General features: G+C 44.5%; 1 long non-coding RNA gene across 2 annotated transcripts in view; it reads right to left on the bottom strand.

The window, feature by feature from the left end:
- Nucleotides 1-9,494: 9,494 nt before the first annotated feature.
- LOC148137377 (uncharacterized) overlaps nt 9,495-19,505 on the bottom strand; it is a 28,554-nt gene continuing 18,543 nt past the window's right edge. For both annotated transcript variants that reach the window (XR_015754347.1, XR_015754348.1), the window contains one exon: nt 9,495-10,031. This is a non-coding gene — a long non-coding RNA (uncharacterized LOC148137377). The remainder of the gene's footprint in view (nt 10,032-19,505) is intronic.

Genomic DNA, 19,505 nt, shown 5'->3' with positions numbered 1-19,505 from the left:
TACCAGCTAAGGTAGTCAACTCAGCCACATTAGGGAGTTTTAAACAATCCTTAGATAAGCTCATGGATGATTTTGGGATAGTGTAGGGGGACGAGTTGAGAAAATTCCACAGGTCGGCGCAACATTGAGGGCCGAAGGGCTTGTTGTGCACTGTATTGTTATATGTTCTATGTTCTATAATCTGAATCTTTTTCCAAGGTAGAAATGACAAATTCTAGAGGCCATAGATTTCAGGGGACAGGGGAAATTTAAAGTAACTAAAAACCGAGAGAACAGCAGATGCTGTAAATCAGAAACAAAAACAGAAGCTTCTGGAAATGCTCAACAAATCTGAAAGCATCTGTAAAGAGAAATCAGAGTTCACGTTTCTGAGGAAGGACCCGAAACATTAACGGATTTTTATTTTCACAGATGCTGCAAGACCTGCTGAGCATTTCCAACAACATGTGAAAGTTTAAAGGGAGTTATGTCAGGCAAGTTTCTTATGCAAAAGGTGGTAGATGACTAGAATGTACTCTCCTGGGAGGTGGTAAAAGCAGAAACAATCACAATGCTTAAGAGGCATTTGGGCAGGCGCATACACTGTCAGGGTTTGGCAGGTATATGGATCATGACCAGGCAGGTGGAATTAGTTTGGGATGGCACCATGGTCCGCACAGACATGTTGGGCCAATTATTCCAGTGCTGCACTGTTCTGTTTTCCAGGGGGTAGAATGTGTGGAGCGAGAGATAATATTTTGAGTGGAATATGTCTCTTCTTTAGAATGCACAGTAAGTTGATGCATTTTGAGAGAAGCAACGTTGAAACGGAATATATATTTGAATGTCACAGACACAGAGAGCAGGACAGCAGGAATGGGGGACAATGTGTACCAATCATTAAAAGAGAGAAGTGTTTTGAGAGTTTTGAGTAAAACATGAAGTGTTTTGAGTAAAACAAATGGGATGCTGGGCTTCATTAATGGGGGAATGATAACAAACTCACGGAAAAGATGCTGGCCCTTGACAAAGCTCTAGTTAGGTCACAGTCAATCATTGCATTCAATTCTGGTCAACAGATTCCTGGTCAGGACGAGGAAGTTAAAATACCATAGAGGGACCAGTTCCATACCTTTTGCTTCTCTTTCAGGACACCGTGGGGTCTCAAGGGTTAAACAGTCCCTTGCCAAAGGCCTTATTTCATCAACTGAAGGTCTGTACTCTTAGACTAGAGACAAAACACCTCAAAAGTGGGGAGGCTGACAGTATCCCAAAATAGAACCTCTTGCAGCCACACATGTGGATTGCCCGGTAACCCCAGACAGAAGAATTTGCCCTTTCCAGACAAGACTGAGTGCCCTGGGCAAAAGCCTGTTAAACTGCCTCCCGCTCCGATTGTCTTACCTCCCCTCCATATTAGCATAGGTAAGTGAATCCCCCATTTACTGAAGGAAGAACCCTTCTGCCTTAATCTCTTCCCATCAACACATAAACATGAACATTACGATAATCAGTTAATGTAATCCATCACACGTTATCACAGGACATCGCCATTCATCATGCTTTGTAAGGTCATAATTACCTACTTTAAACTATGTAATGACAATCACCCATGTGACTGATATGCCTTTGTCTAATTCCTATTAAATATACTGTCTCTGTGGGTAAGGTGGAGATTCAGGAAGAAAAGTCTCTACAAGTCGACACTCGGCTACTTTAGAGACGCTTTGAAACTCTCGCCGGCTGTCCAATAATAAAGCTACTGCTGTTGTGCAAAAAACTTGCATCGTCTGGATTTGTGGAACAAAATAGACATCAACAATGAAGGATATGAGTGATCTTCAGAGTGTGGAGTACAGACTTACTGGAGTGGTTCACTGATGAAGAAAATGCAGTCACTGGATTGATCTGAAGAAATTGCGATTTTCTTTGAAGTGAAGAAGTTGGAAATATTTTTGATAGAGCTGTATAAGATTATAACAGACCTATTTATAGGACAAAAATATCTGCATTTGATAGTTGATGGCACAAGAGTTAAGGTCAGATGTAAGGTTTGAGACAGTGGGAGATGAGCAAGTGTTTTTGCTGACTGTATTGGCTGGAAATATGCAGAACATGTTGCCTATTATGGTGGTGCAAGTTGAGAAGATCAATGATTGAGAAAAACAATTCGGTCAGTTCTGAGGGAAATAAACTTGCAGAGTTTGGGGTACGCAGAGGGAATGATAATATTGGATTCTGCTACAGAGATCCAGCTTGGATTTTATGGGCCTCGTTCTGTGCTATAGTGCATTTTATTTGGATTTGCTTAACTTGCTGTGGTCACCGATTAAGTTGTCATTTAGGTAAATCTGCTCAGTGTTCCTACTCAGACCAATACAGGCTGTCTCTCCACAGCAGGAGATAATGTTTACTGCTTTATACTGGGTTCTTGGGGGGATGGTGGAGGGGATGGTGGGTGGGGGCGGGCTAGCGATGTGTGTAACAGTCTGCTACCATTTATCTGAAATGGCAAAACACCAGTGCAGCCAGACAAGGGACCGATTCTGGAAATGCAGGGAATGCCAGAAGAGAATTCTTTACCCATTGCACCTGGAAACTGGCCAAACCAGTCAGACTGGGGAGAAGCTGTTCACCTGCTGTATGTGTGTATGTGTGGAGGGGGTGGGTGGGGGGGGGGGGGTGGGGTGGGAAGGGACTCACTCAGGCATCCAGCCTGCTGAGATACCAGTCAATTTACTGATAGCCACAGTTGAAGGATTTATTTTCTCTTTTTCACGCCCAAGTAATGAACAATGGTTTTGGCAGCTCATAAAGTTGTGCACACAGAGATCTTAGCTTTGGAAATGTTCACAACATTGTAGAACATGCACAGATTCACACACTGGGTACAGACTTTTATTTTCCTTTATTCATTCACAGGATGAGGGTGATGCTGGCCCGGCAGCATTTACTGCCCATCCCTAATTGCCCAGAGGGCAGGTAAGAGTCAACCACATTGCTGTGGGTCTGATGTCACAATGTTGACCACACCAGGTAAGGATGGCAGCTTCCTTCCTGAAAGGGCATTAGTGAACCAGATGGGTTTTTCTGACAATCGATTAATGCTCATCATTAGACTCTAAATTCACAAGTTTTTTTTTTAATGAATTCAAATTCCCCCATCTGCTGCAGCAGTCTTTGAACCCAGGTCTCCAGAACACTATCTGGGGTGTTAGATTAACTGTCTCGCGACAATACCACTCAGCCAATACTTCCCCACATCGCTGTCCATCTGCACAGAGTGAACTGCGATTTTCTGGTTCATCAGAACTGGGTAATCACACATATGTTTGCTCAATGATTGTAGGAGTTGGATGTTGATTGGCTATTGACATCCATCTCCGAACCATGTATTCTGGGGTTTGTTTCTGGTGATGATTGGAAGCACCATCAGTCTTGTTATCTTTTGGGGATAACAACAGTTTCAATTAGCTTTCTGTTAAATGCATGGCAATCAATTCTATCTCACAACTCTCAGGCAGATTAGTTTCTTTTGAAGGGCTCTCCATCTCCCCAACCACCTCCATCCTCACCCCCAACAGTACAATAATCTCATAGAGTCTCTTTATGACTATGAATGAGACAATCTGATCAGCTGCTTCTTTCCCTACTCCTATGTCAAGTTGGATCTTAAACTCCGCCCGCTTACTGCAGTTCTGATCCTGCATCATTGTACAGTGTTGCTCGTATTTCATGTCTTGGCCTATCAGTGTTCATGATACTGCATGTAGTATATGGGGCCAACAGTGTAAGAGTTTAGCTCTTTCCTTCCAACAACAGCAGTAGAATTGTGCTCCAACAAAACTTAGAGATATCACGGACAAGCATATCCCCCAACTTACCTCTTACTATCAAACCAGAGTATCAATCCTCATTCAACTGAGAGAATTCAGGAGGGTATGCCAGTAACAGCAGCATGAATACCTAAAAAATGAGGTGTTAACCTGATGAAGTTCCCAAAGAGGTCTACTTGTGTTCCAAACAGCATAAGCAGCAAGTGATAGACAGAGTGAAGCAGTCCGGGAAACAACAGAACAGATCTAAGATCTGCAGTCCAACCAAATCCAGTTGTGAATGAAGTCAGAGCACAGCTGGAGTTCTGAGGACAGTTCTCTTCAAGATATTAACCAACAAGAATGTCAGACTGGATTAATTATCATAAAACTCAAGTCCTTTTGATATTCATATATTTACAATCAGTGTTCAATTCACCAAATGTAGCTGAAGGTAAAGATAATCTTCAAGTGATTGTAACAGTGAAGACATCTGAATACTTGATCAGCAAATTAAAGCCTGTTGTGTTTAGATAGTAATAATTTTAAAGATATTTTTAAAAAGTAAGGTGACTTGAGTATAATGGAAGAAGTTGATTGGTGGGTAGCTGATAATCTTTTTTTAATCTGAAGTTAATTTAGGATTAGTGAACAAATAAACACATGGTTAAGAATCCCAGCCCCATGGAGTGCACATCCAGTTCCATGTGGGAAATCCAAGACATTTCTTGTCTGAGCGACAACCACAACAACACGGAGGTGACGTGGGAAATGTCTGGAACACTTGTTTGACTGCATTTAAAGTACTGCACACACTTCTGATCCCCTTATTCCAGGGTTGATGTGGTCACACCAGAGAGGGTACAGAGGAGACTGATCAGAATGTTTCTACAATTGGAAAATTTCTGCTCTGAGGAAAGATTGGAAAGGCTGGGGATGATTTTCGAGGAGGATGAGCTGAGATTTAATTGAAGTGATAAAATGCTGAGGAATCCAGATCGAGTGGATAGGAAGGAGCTATTCATTAACTGAGAGGTCAGAAACTGGAGGTTTTAGATTGAAACTAATTCCCAGAAAGAAGGAGGGGAGAATTCATTTCACTCGGAGATGGTGGGGAGCAGGAACTCATTGATGGGATGGAAGAGGCAGTAACCAGCATCACATTAGAATAAAAGGACATGGATGTAACTGAGATGCTGGAACATGCAAGGTTGTGGACTAAAGTCTTCAGAATGGGATCATTGTGATTTATTTAACATTTCCCCAGAATATTAAACTCAAGTCCAATTTGAGAATTTATGAACATCATCCGACCTGAATTCCAAATGTCAGAATAAATTTATCAGAAAGTACAGCACAGATCGAGGCCACTTGGCCTATCCTGCATGTGTTGGCTTTAATAGAATGACCCAGGCTTTACAGCGTTCTGTACTCACCAATGAGAGCAACAATTTCAGACTGCGTACTCTGCCATCTATGTTGTTATAATCTGTTTATTCAATGTATTTCTTTGACAGCTGCTCCCCTTGTTTCCTGGTTTCTTTCCCAGCCCTAACTCCATTCCCCGTGGCCTTGAGGGGCTACCATTTCTGCTGTTTAATCTGTCCTGCCTTCTCCCGTGTGACAGACTGTCTTTTTGTCCTTGTCTCACTCCCACCTTGCTCACAACTTGTTACATTTCTGATGGTTCCCAGACCTCTGTGACTTCACTGCGTCCCCCGGATCAGTGGCACGAGTTTTGAATTCTCTTCCTCATGAGATAATCGGAAATCTTTCTGGCTGCAGTTTCCCCCAGATTTTATTTTGGAAAAAAAGAAGATTTGCGTCAGAGTCAAGTACTTGTGAGCCTTCATCCACAATCCTGAGCACTTAGACATAGTGTGTGACCCTCTCACAGATGTGCAGGTTTGATGGATTGGCTGTGCTAACATGGCCTGTAGTGTGTAGGTTCGGCGGGTTGGGTTAGCCATGCTAAATGTGGGGTTATGGAGGTAGGGTGGGACAGCAGGTCATTGCAGACTCGATGGACCGAATTGTCTCTTTGTGCGCCTAAGGGACTCTGTAATTCGAACTAGTTGTGATTGTTGTCACATTTTCCTAAGTCCAGGTTCATTCAACTCAGGTACACATGCTGCCTTTGTGTTTCTGTGGGTGCTCACTCAATCCTTTCCTTCTGATTTACATCAATCTCACACTGTATGTGAGGGTGGGAATGAATGTGTAAATTTAAATACTCCAACCGAAACCCCTCACAAGTCAGGAACTGTTTCTGCTACTAGCATCACTCACAACAGGAAAATAAAGGTTCAGTCACAAATCTGACAGAAACACAGTAGTTATAATCACAAGGAAAGGCTTAACAGCTTAAAACTCTTTTCTTAAGAAAAGAGGAGGCTGAGAGACAACCTGGTACAAAAGGAAGCTTTGTGTCTGTGTTTTCAGAGGTTTGAGGTTGAAATCATTGGGTTGAAGCATGTTTCATTGCCCCAGGTCATCGAAGGTGCTATCTAAATGTGCATCTTTCTTTCTGCCTATCTGTCTGAGTCAACAATCAGATGGATAGGTCATTGTCTGAGTGTTTTCCCAAATCCCTGATTGAATTTGCCTCCCCCCACAATCTCAGGTGCCAGCTGCCTCTAGCCCACCCACATGGGCATGTTGAAGAGCATGACAGGAGAATGGATTGAAACCGAGATTTCAATGCCAGAATGAAATAGGAAGAAGGAAATAGACGGGATTTTTGGATCCCAGGGGATACAGACTCCAGGATTAGTCCTTGTGGGCATTCCCGCAGTAACACGAGACAGCATTCCATGATGAGAGTTAAATCCGGGTGGCAGTAGAGGGAATCACTGAGCATGAGCAGGTTTAGTTCAAACACAGGAGGTTTGTTCAGTCAGTAACAGTGTTAGACATGGATGTGAAGTGAGCATTGAGGGGAAATGTTACCACAAGCTGCAGATGGATAACTTTCATTGGAACAGGAGGAGGCCATTCAGCCCTTCAACCCTGCTTTGCCATTCAAGACATCATAGCTGATTTGTGGCCTAAGTTGCAATGTTCAAAACTCTCCAAACTCATCAATAAACTCCTCTGCAACAGACAAGATCAATATACAAAAACGAAACATCTGCAAATGCTGGGAAATCAGGAACAAAAACAGAAATTGCTGGAAAAAATCAGCAGATCTGGCAGCATCTGTGGAGAGTGAACCTTTGGGTCCAGTGACCGGTCAGGTGACCACCTGCAGCTGACCTTTCTGCTTTTTCTGAACACTCTCTGGAACAGGTTCCAGTGCAAGGGGAATGAGATTGTCAATAACAACTGAGAGAAACAGGAGGACGTGCTCAATCAGAATAAAACCCATTTTGGTCTTTCACTTTTAATTCAACTGTAAAAAATTATTCATTATCATTTCAGAAATAAGATAATAGGCCAGAAATCAACTCTTCATGTCATTGGGTCTGGGAGACTGTTAATTCTGACCTGGTCCAGCCTATATGTTAATCCAGACATTGAATAACATGGTTGACTCTGAACGATCTCTTGGGCAGTTAGAATGGATGACAAATGCTGCCCCAGCAAGTGATGCCATGATCCCATGAACAAACAAAACAAATCCAATCACTGTGGTTACTTGTGAACTCGCCGGTGTTATTGGAAATGGACGACTGGGAAGGTTTATGGGGTAAAGGGAGAAGAATGCATTCAGTGAGGTGATCCTTTGGAGAGCTGATAAGCCAATCAGCCTCCTTTAGTACAGTAACAATTCAGTAAATATTTCATTCTGAGCCATCTAAGGAAATATCAGGGCAGGATTTATAAAGAGGTCAGATTGAATGAGTGTCTCGGTGAACACAAGTGAGACACAGGTACAGAGTGGTTTTGGGATGGATTAAATTATATTTTATACATTTGCATAGTCATCAACATTACAGCAGTTAAAACTGGGAGTTATTTATGCAGCTAAAGGGGATGCTGGGTAAAGATACCGGAGTTAGTGCTTATTTTATTCCAGGCACACCAGCCGAGGAGCACATCCTTCCTGTATCTATCCTCTCGAGCTCTTGAAGATTTTTCTTCCTTTGAAGTGTTTCATGTTTAGATACTCCAGAGAAGACAGCTTCAAGCTCGTCAATCTCTCCTGCCAGGGCATGTTACTGGCTGCTTCATGGACTGGAACTGGCAATTGAGACTGAAAGGTTACTGTATAAAATATCTTCAATGGTATTACCAGACGAGAGTGGTTTTAGGGAAATGACCTTGACTTACGGGCATTCAGTGTCAGAGCACTTCCTGTTGTGGGGCATCCTGTTTAGATTCAATCTATTGATAACTATTAGAACTGACTTGCACTGGCTCCGTCAAAGTGGTCAGAGCATTATGGCTGTCATCGAAGCTGGTAACAAACTTCCCATGGGTTAAAAATCGTAAATGATAGAGTAGGTACGAGGTCTGATGGCACTGTTGGAGTATTGATGTTGTTGTTAATCACATTAACTCGGCTGGAGTTGACTGAATTTATATTGTCTCTTTCGGAATCTCAGGATGTCTCTCTGGGCAATAGGTCTCCACAAACAGCAATCTGACAATGAGCAGGGATCATCTGTTTTGATTTAAATTGTGACTGTAGCACTGCTGCTTCACAGGACAAGGTACAAGGTTGGAGTCCAGCCTTGGTCAACGGCCTGTGTGGAGTTTGCACATTCCCCTATGATTGTTTGGGCCCCCTCCAGGGGGCTCTGGTTTGCTCTCACAGTTCAAAAATTTGTGGGTTAGGTGGATCAGTTGTGCGAAATTGTCCACAGTGTCCAGGATTGTGCAGACTCGGTGGATCAGCCATGGGAAATGCAGTGTTACAAGAATGGAGTGCTCCAGGTGGGATGCTCTTTGGATGGTTGGTGGGGTTTGATGGGCCAATACTCTCCTGCACACTGTTGGGATTCTATTCTATGATTGAGGATAAAACAGGGCGTTCTTAGAGAAGGAGCATGTGGAATGTTTCAATGCTCTCGATGCCTTTAGATAGAGGTTGGCATCGCAGGGGACACAGTGCTTTATCTCCACTGCTGCCCCCTCACTCCTAACTCTACTTTGATTTAGACCCTTCCCATTCTGTCATTTGAAATGGTTTGCTTTGCCCGTAATGGGCTTTGTTTGTAAATATTCAATTGGTTACACGGGTGGTTTACTGCAGGTGATTATATATTAACAAAACCCAAAATGGCGTAATGATGAACGTCGGAAGGTTGCTCAGCTGTGTGTGATAATACTTCTGGGTAGGAGAAATGGGGGGGGGAAGAACACTTCACAGCTCACAGAAGGAGAACTGAAAAGCAGTGAAATCAAACCAAAGGTTCACACAGGGAGGGAATATTTCCCTGGAGTTTGAGTAACTGGAAAGAGATGGTGTCCGGGAATAGACAGGATTTTGTTTTACAAGGCATTTGAAATTTTTAAAAACTGTTATATTCAGATAGTTTCATTTCTTTTCTTTTAGTTTTATTTATTGTGGAATAAATAGCTACAATGTTTTAAAACCAACTTCACAAATGTTAAATAAAATCCATCAAACCGTCCCTCACTGAAAACTGATGTGGAGGTGCAATCTCCTGGAGAATCCCTGCCCACTTCTTCCTAGCCGGGCTCCAAGGCTATATACATACCCGGGAGATAGCAGCAGGTTGCCATTCGGCCTTTCAATCCTGCTCCACCATTCAAGGGAAAAAAGCTGACCATGCAGCTCAGTCTCCTGTTCCTGCTGTGTTCCAATCCCTTTTCATGACTTTACCTTGAAGAACTATATCTAAGTCCTCCTTTGGCTTCACCAGCTTTTGTTTCAGTGGCGTTGCGGTGTTACTGTGTGGGTATAGGCAGGGGTATTGTGATGGTGCTGCCTTCTGGAGGATGCACTCAGCGTCCCTCATCATCCTGCAGTAACATCAACTGGGTTTTAGCAACTTGAGATAGAAACCATTTCCAGGATATGGGCATCACTGGCTCAACCAGCATTTATTCCCCATCTCTAGTTACCCTTGAGAAGATGGTAGTGAGCTGCTGTCTCGTACCATTCACAGTCCATTTGGCGCAGATAGACCGACAATGCTGGGAGGGAGAGTGTTGCAGGATTTTGGCCGAGTGATTCTCTATCTTTGGTTCTTCAAATGTTGTTTAACTTAATCACGATCTGCACATGATTTTGAGATTTCAGTCTGCAAATCTTCACCATCTAGCACCCTGTACAAAGGTATATGTACAGATTAGAAATTCAGAGCAGACAATTCTAGTTTCTCTGGAATATCTTTTTCCCCCTTTCTTCCCTCAAAGCTGTAACCCTCCAGCCCACTTACTCTCTCCCACCATTCTGACTCTACTACCCTCTAAGGTACACCCTCCCCATTATAATGGAGTTGTTGATAAACAGATCCATGCCACCCCTTCCAGCCCCTGGTTAGACGCTGCACCCTTTCTGGGTTCACTTGCTTTCCCTTCAGTTGCTGCAAGTCAATAATGTAACAGCAGAATGAAACGAAAGGAAACAGACAGGGAGGTGGCAGATCCTGGACAGTAGAGGAACCTTCAGTCTGGGAGAATGGGTCAGATCCTTCTCTGTTTCTCATTGGTAGATTCCAGTGTTATGACAAGTTGGGGATGGAACTTGGTCCCATGTGGGTGTGCTGACACGTTGACCCTCCAACAGATCAATACTACAAGCAAATACGTTCCTCCTCCAGCCAATCACAGTGTGAAATCCTTTCCACTAGTTACCCCAAAGCACATGCTCCAAAACTTATCCACATTCTGTACTTGTGCACTGCCAGGTTTCCCCACAGATGTGTGGTCCCTGCCTCGGAATTTGGGAGTTGCAGTCCTCATGCAGCCACTGGATCCATGTCTCTGGAACGTGAATGAAAAGTGTGGGGTGGAAGATGTTGTGTATTGGATCCCCATTCAGACACACGGGACCTGTGGGCTGTCACTGGGATTTACTGAGACATCCGCTTAGACAACCTGATTTCTGATGTAAGGAACATAGATTCAGCCAATTGGGGGTTAGGGAGGTTAATAAGGGGCAGCAGGTTTTAAGCAGAGGTGGCTCAGTGGCTAGCACTGCTGCCTCACAGCATCAGAGACCTTAGGCGACTGTGGGGAGCTTACACATTCTCCCCATGTTTGCATGGTTTTGTGCAGTTCTCCAGTTTCCTCACACAGTCCAACGATGCGCAGGTTAGGTGGATTGCCCATGCTAAATTGCTGATAGTGTCCATGCATATGCCGGTCAGACAATTAGCCATGGGAAATGCAATGTTACAGGGAATGAGTGGGTCTGAACGGGATGCACATCATAGGGTTGGTGTGGACTCGATGGATGAATACCCTGTTTCTGCACTATAGGGACTCTATTCTATTCTCATGAGGAATAATGTACTTATCTCGATATGTTGTGAATCTGTGGAATTCCCTATTCAAACTGCGGTGGATGTCAGGACAATGAGCCAATGGAATGAAGAGATACAGATGTTGAATTTGCAATGGGATGAAGGGTGAGAAAGAGCTGGCAGGAAAACCCAGCTGAGACCGATGTGAGCTCAATGATCACCGTATTAAATGGTGGGGCTGGTTCTCCTGTGCCCAGTGCGTCTCTTCTTACGGTAATAACTGGAAAGCTGAATCCAAAACTCACCACCTTCACCAAAGGAGTTTTTTGGAAAATGACATAGTCAGGTGGATTAGCGTTCCAAACTTAGATAGTGAGGAAGTGTGTAGGAGGTAATGATTTTGCAATTTTAAACTGAGGGGAGACAGTGATTTATGGTTTTAGATTGCGTCGTACCTTCGCAGCGTCCAGTGTACGCTGTTGTGAATATCTATCCTGTACTTTATTACAAAGCCAAGGTCACTGACAATGAAAACCAAAACACCCAGGTAACATCGTCTCACCTCGTAATCTGATAAAAGACTTGTGATAAGTCTGGTTGAACTTAGAACACAGATGGAAAACTGGAAGATTAGATCCACTCCCAAGATCCTGTGCTTTTTAAACAAAAGGAGACTACAATAGGATGAGGCAGAAGTTGGCTAATGTAGACTGGAAACAAAGACTTTACGGTGGGAAAGTTGACAGACTGCGGGAATATCAAAGCAATTTTTTGATGTGCTCAGCAAAAGTATAGATCAGTGAAAAGGAAGGACTTTAGGAAAAGGAATAATCTGCCATGGGTGGCTCAGGAAATAATAGAATGCATACAAATTGCCAAAGACCAAGGAGATTAAAAATTTTTTTAAAGATCATCAGAAAGCGAGATGGGATTGGGGGAGAAAAGTGATGAGTAGCTATCCCCAGGGCCAGAATAGCAGTTTACACTGCTAGAGGGGAACCTATTGTGTGAGGAACATATGGCGTCTAATTGTTGAAGCACTGAACTGTTACCATAGAGATAATCCTGATCAAGTTAAAAATCACAGCACACTCCAAAAGCTTGTACTTCCAAATAATCCTGTTGAACTATAACCTGGTGATGTGTGGTTTTTAAAGTTTGTCCACCGCACCACCGGCTCCTCCACATCAGAATCCTGATAGAAAGCCCCACTGAAACTGAAGTGCCTGTCAGATACTTGAGGGAGCCACAGGGGCGTGGGGGAGGGGTGTGTGGTTTAACCACAAAGTGCTGAACTGAACTAGACTTTCTAACTGACCCTTGCCATGGAAATAATACTGAGAGACAGTCTCTATTCAAAGTCCCAAACCACAAAGGTATAAGAATGGGAGTGGCACATCGGACAGGCGGGGAGTTACCTGATGCTGCCTGGAGGTGTTTTGCATGTACACTATCCAGGTAACTGCCATGTCTCATCAATAAAGACTCAAAGAAGACCTCTCAGAGTTCTGTGTCTAGTTATACCTATCCAGCAGGGTTCAGGAATATGAGTACACAGCAGTCAGTCTTCACAGTGGAGGATACGAAGAACATGCCAGTAATTGATAAGGAGACTGAGGAAGGTGAGGACCTAGATAACCATTATCATGAAAGAGTTAGAGCTGGGCAAGGTATTGGAGCTAAAGGTAGACAAGTCTCATTGCCCTGATGGAATACATCCCAGGATACCAAGAGAGTTAGTGGGAGAAATAGCAAATGCACTTAGAGTTATAAAATCCTACAGCAGAGACAGGACCTTTGGCCCAAACAGGCCCACACTGACCAGAATGTCCATCCATGATAACCCCATTTCTCTGCACTTGGCCCATCTGCTTCTGACCCTTTCCTATCCATGTATTTGTCCAAATGTCTTTTACCTGTTGTGAGTGTTCCTGCCTGAACCACTACCACTGGCAGCTCATTTCATATACATACCACCCTCTGTGTAAAACAGTTGCCCCCCCCCCCCCCCCAGCTTCCCTTTTATTCTTTCTCCTCTAACCTTAAACTGATCCAATCAAGCCGTCCAATCCTTGAGTTCCTGGGAAAAAAGACTGAGTGCATTCACCTTATCCAGGCCTCTCATGGTGTTATACACTTTGAGAAAAGAACCCCCTCTGTTTCCTCTGCTCTAAACTTAAAATCCTCACTTGTCCAACCTCTCCCTATAACTCAGACCCCTGAGCCCTGGCAACATCCTTGTAAATTGTTCTGCACTTTTTACAGTTTAATAACTGAAACCTACATTACATTCATCACATTTCCAGTATTTCCCCACAGCGCTGGAACCGACGTGACAATGGCAATGGATTACAATCCATGATCGAGAATGAACTCCTTTACAACAATCCCGTTTTCATAGTGTTTCCCATGGTGCAGGTATCCTTGTGTCTTTCTGGTTGCATTATTAATTAAAGACTTGTCCTTCTACAAAGCAAAGTTGTGGCTTAATTGTTCCTGGGAAATGTGCCATGATTTTCCAGACTTTCAAAAGCAAATGAAATCTCTCTCCACACTCACCATGCTGACATGGACTTGGCTGTGTCTCAGGACTTTTGCAGTCACACTGAGATTTGGAATATTCGCCCACGGACAGAATGCACACCTTTCCTTCCAGATGAAAAGGCCAATGATATTCAGAGCGGCACGGATCAAGTAACTATCACATCTGAACATGAAGATCAATTTGAATTTCTCATCCGCAAATCCACCCTTTCAGTACCTTACAACAGAGCACACAAGTTACCACTGTTAATACAGGATGGAAATTCATAAGACAATTGTAGTATTAAACTGTAGCTTCTTTGTTCCTCCAAAGCTTTAAGCCTCAGTCTCTCAATTTCTCTCTTCTGTGAACTGAAATCCAAACCAATCCCCCCACTCCTTTCCTCCACACCCAGTTCTCACACACTCTCTCTTCGAATTCAGTTTCCTAGCTCCTGATGAGAACCATCCTGCATACACTGCTTCCTGCACACCCTGGCCAAGACCCATAGAACATAGAACATAGAAGAATACAGCGCAATACAGGCCCTTCGACCCTCGATGTTGCGCCGATCCAAGCCCACCTAACCTACACTAGCCCACTATCCTCCATATGCCTATCCAATGCCCGCTTAAATGCCCATAATGAGGGAGAGTCCACCACTGCTACTGGCAGGGCATTCCATTTAACTCACGACTCGCTGAGTAAAGAACCTACCCCTAACATCTGTCCTATACCTAACCCCCTTAATTTAAAGCTATGCCCCTTTGTAATAGCTGACTCCATACGTGGAAAAAGATTCTCACTGTCGACCCTATCTAAACCCCTAATCATCTTATACACCTCTATCAAGTCACCCCTAAACCTTCTTTTCTCCAATGAAAACAACCCCAAGTGCCTCAGCCTTTCCTCATACGATCTTTCTACCATACCAGGCAACATCCTGGTAAACCTCCTCTGCACCCGTTCCAGTGCCTCCACATCCTTCCTATAGTATGGCGACCAAAACTGCACACAATACTCCAGATGTGGCCGCACCAGAGTCTTATACAACTGCAACATGACCTCAGTACTCCGGAACTCAATTCCTCTACCAATAAAAGCCAGTACGCCATATGCCTTCTTCACCGCACTATGTACCTGGGTGGCAACTTTCAAAGATTTGTGTACATGGACACCAAGATCCCTCTGCTCATCCACACTACCAAGTATCCGACCGTTAGCCCAGTACCCCATCTTTTTATTACTCTTACCAAAGTGAATCACCTCACACTTACCTACATTGAACTCCATTTGCCACCTTTCTGCCCAGTTCTGCAGCTTATCTATATCCCGCTGTAACCTGCCACATCCTTCCTCACTGTCTACAACTCCTCCGACTTTCGTATCATCCGCAAACTTACTCACCCAACCTTCTAACCCCTCCTCCAGGTCATTTATAAAAATGACAAACAACAATGGTCCCAAAACAGATCCTTGCGGAACACCGCTAGTGACGGCACTCCAAGATGAACCTTTGCCATCAACTACTACCCTCTGTCTTCTTCCAGCCAGCCAACTCCTAATCCAAACCTCCAACTCACCCTCAATGCCATACCTCCGTAATTTTTGCAGTAGTCTACCATGGGGAACCTTATCAAACGCCTTACTAAAATCCATATACACCACATCTACTGCTTTCCCCTCGTCCACCTCCTTTGTCACCTTCTTCAAAGAATTCAATAAGGTTTGTGAGGCACGACCTGCCCTTCACAAAACCATGCTGACTATCCTTGATCACATTATTCCTATCCAGATGTTCATAAATCCTATCCCTTACAATTTTCTCTAAGATTTTGCCCACAACAGAAGTGAGACTCACCGGCCTATAGTTACTAGGGTTATCCCTACTCCCCTTCTTGAACAAGGGAACCACATTTGCTAGCCTCCAATCTTCTGGTACTACCCCTGTAGACAACGAGGACATAAAATTCAAGGCCAATGGCTCTGCAATCTCCTCCCTTGCTTCCCAGAGAATCCTAGGATAAATGCCATCAGGCCCAGGAGACTTATCTATTTTCACCCTTTCCAGAATTTCCAACACCTCTTCTCGACATACCTCAAAGCCATCCATTCTACTTAATTGTGACTCAGTACTCACATTGACAACAATGTCCTGTTCCTGATTGAATACTGACGAAAAGTATTCATTCAGTGTCTCCCCAATCTCTTCAGCCTCCACACGCAACTTCCCACTACTATCCTTGACTGGACCTATTCCGACCCTCGTCATTCTTTTATTCCTGACATACCTATAGAAAGCCTTAGGGATTTCCCTAATCCTACCAACTAAGGACCTTTCATGACCCCTCCTTGCTGCTCTTAGCTCTCTCTTCAGGTCCTTCCTGGCTACCTTATAACTCTCAATCGCCCCAATTGAACCTTCACGCCTCATCTTTACATAGGCCGCCCTCTTCCATTTAACAAGGAATTCCAATTCCTTATTAAACCACGGCTCCCTCACACGACCCTTTCCTCCCTGCCTGACGGGCACATACTTATCAAGGACACTCAATATTTGCTCCTTGAACAAGCTCCACATATCAATTACACCCTTGCCTTGAAGCTTACTTTTCCAGGCCACACATTCTAAGTCATGCCTCACAGCATCATAATTTCCCTGCCCCCATCTATAACTCTTGCGCTGTAGTGCACACTTATCCCTCTCCATCACTAGAGTAAAGGTCACCGAATTGTGGTCACTGTCCCCAATGTGCTCACCTACCTCTAATTCTAACACCTGGCCTGGTTCATTACCCAGAACCAAATCCAGTATGGCCTCACCTCTTGTTGCCCTATCTACATATTGTGTCAGGAAACCCTCCTGCACACATTGAACAAACACTGACCCATCTCACGAACTTGAGCTATAGCTTTCCCAATTAAAAGCAGGAAAGTTAAAGTCCCCCATAACAACCACCCTATTACTTTCACTCTTCTCTTGAATCATCCTCGCAATCCTTTCTTCTACGTTTCTAGGACTATTAGGAGGCCTGTAAAAAACTCCTAACAGGGTGAGCTCACCTTTCCTATTCCTAACCTCAGCCCAAACTACCTCAGATGGCGAGTCTTCATCCATCGTCCTTTCCACAGCTGTAATACTATCTTTGACAAGCAATGCCACACCTCCCCCTCTTTTACCCCCACTTCTGACCCTATTAAAACATTTAAACCCTGGAACCTGCAACAGCCAATCCTGTCCCTGTTCTACCCATGTCTCCGTAATAGCCACAACATCGAAGTCCCAGGTACCAACCCACGCTGCAAGTTCACCTACCTTATTTCGTATACTTCTTGCATTGAAGTATACACACTTCAAACCACTTTCCTGTTTACAGGCACCCTCCTTTGAAATTGATGCCATGTTCCTAACCTCCCTACATTCCAGGTCCTGCACCCTAAAGCTACAGTCTGGGTTCCCATGCCCCTGCAGAGTTAGTTTAAACCCCCCCCAAGAGCACTAGCAAACCTCCCACCAAGGATACTGGTGCCCCTCAGGTTCAGGTGTAGACCATCCTGTTTATAGAGGTCCCACCTTCCCCAGAAAGAACCCCAGTTATCCAAATACCGGAATCCCTCCCTCCTGCACCATCCCTGTAGCCACTCATTTAACTGTTCTCTCTCCCTATTCCTCGACTCTCTATCACGTGGCACGGGTAACAAACCAGAGACAACAACTCTGTTCGTTCTAACTCTGAGCTTCCAACCTCGCTCCCTGAAAGCCTGCCTAACATCCTCAGCGCTCCTCCTCCCTTTGTCATTGGTGCTAATGTGGTCCACGACTTCGGGCTGCTCCCCCTCCCCCTTAAGGACCCGGAAAACACGATCAGAGACATCACGTACCCTTGCACCTGGGAGGCAACATACCAAACGTGAGTCTCTCTCGTTCCCACAAAACCTCCTATCTGTGCCCCGAACTATCGAGTCCCCAATTACTATTGCTCTGCTCTTCTCCACCCTTCCCTTCTGAGTAACGGGGACAAGCTCCGTGCCAGAGGCCTGAGCCCCGTTACTTGCCCCTGGTAAAATGCCCCCATCTTACTAAAATGAGCCAAATTAGAATTCTAATTGCAGGCCCATCCTTGTCCTTTTCCATAACAACTCTGAATCTTCACAAAAGAGTTCTGATAATTTTCTGCAAAACGCTGCACCACTGATAGTCTGATCACATGTCAGGGTAGCAAGAAAGGGGCCATTCCCCTGGGTCCTGCTCCCAGAGGGATGAAGCTGCTAATGATAGATTAATCCCTCACACCCACAACCTCCTTCCCAGGCACTGAACTAGACTGTACATACTCCCACAGTTGCCAGCACTGCGACCGTGCACTGGTCTCCCTCCTACAGCACGTGCTCCCGATCATACAGGAGTCAGGGTGATTGACAGCAGCTGCTGCCCAATATATCAGAATCCTTACAGTATGGAAACAGGTCCTTCGGCCAAACAAGTCCATACTGACCCTGCAAACAGTAACTTGCACAGACCCATGCCCCCTAACTAATGTAACTAATACTATGGGCAATTTAGAATGGCCAATTCACCTGCCCTGCACATCTTTGGATTGTGGGCGGAAACCCGCTCAGACACGGGGAGCACGCGCAAACTCCACACAGACAGTCGCTCGTGGCCGGAATCTAACCCGGGTACCTGATGCTGTGAGGCAGCAGTGCTAACCACTGAGCCGTCTCTATCGAGTGGAGGGGGCGTGGCTGGAGGACTGGGTCAATGGGATTGTGAACAGTGAATGAATGTGGAGGACACCGGGGGATGGACATGTCAGTGAGTGACAGGATCAGTGCAGCTGCAGGAGGGGATCCTGGACAAACTGAGCAATGGGAGAGTCTGACAGGAGAGAAACTATAGGAAGGTTCTGTTTAGAGGCTCAGCCAGGGACAGCTGGGAGACAGCATGGCCTGGTGGCTTGGGCAGGTTTACTAATCAGCCTCTTCAAAGATGCTTTTACACAACTCTGAGCCTGATCCTCCTAGTCCAGAGGTAAGGACACTTACACTATTTCCTGGTGGGCAAGGGATACAGGAACTGCCTTTCAAAAGGAACTCACCTGTGTTGGTGACATTAACAGGACTCAATACAGACTCACTGACAAAATGCTGTGTACTTGAACTTCATCCAGAATATTAACACCTATAACTGGGCAACGCAGACCCCAATGTACAGAGTTAAATCCTGGATACTAATAACAGCTTTGTGCATGGGAAATCATATCTCATGAATTTGACTCCGTTTTTTTGAAGAAGTAACAAAAAGGATTGCTGAGATCAGAGCATGGACATGATCTACATGGATTCAGTAACGTGTTTGACAAGGTTCCTCATGGGAGACTGGTCAGCAAGTTTAGATCGCATGGAGTACAGAACTGGCCCGAAAGTAAAAGGCAGAGGGTGCTTTTCAGGCTGAAGGCCTGTGACCAGTGGAGTGTCACAAGGATCGGAGCTGGATCCACTACTTTTCGCCATTTATATCCATGATTTGGATGTGAACATAAGAGGTATTGTTAGTAAGTTTGCAGATGACACCAAAATGGGAGGTGTAGCAGACAGTGAAAAAGATTACCTCAGAGTACAAGGGGATCTGGATCAGAAGGGTGAATGGGCTGAGGAATTCAGTTCAGAAAAATGCAAGCTGCTGCATTTTGGAAAAGCAAACTTTAGCAGGACTTATACAGTTTATAGTAAGTTCCAGGGGATGCTGCTAAACAAAGAGTCCTTGAAGTGCAGGTTCATAGTTCCTTGACAGTAGAGTAGCAAGTA

The sequence above is a fragment of the Chiloscyllium plagiosum genome, unplaced genomic scaffold (genome assembly GCF_037043375.1).
Source record: "Chiloscyllium plagiosum isolate Xiang-an unplaced genomic scaffold, Cpla_swu_hap1 HiC_scaffold_44, whole genome shotgun sequence".
NCBI lineage: Eukaryota > Metazoa > Chordata > Chondrichthyes > Orectolobiformes > Hemiscylliidae > Chiloscyllium > Chiloscyllium plagiosum.
Note: the sequence above shows the minus strand (reverse complement) of the source record. Positions and strands in the feature narration are given on the sequence as shown.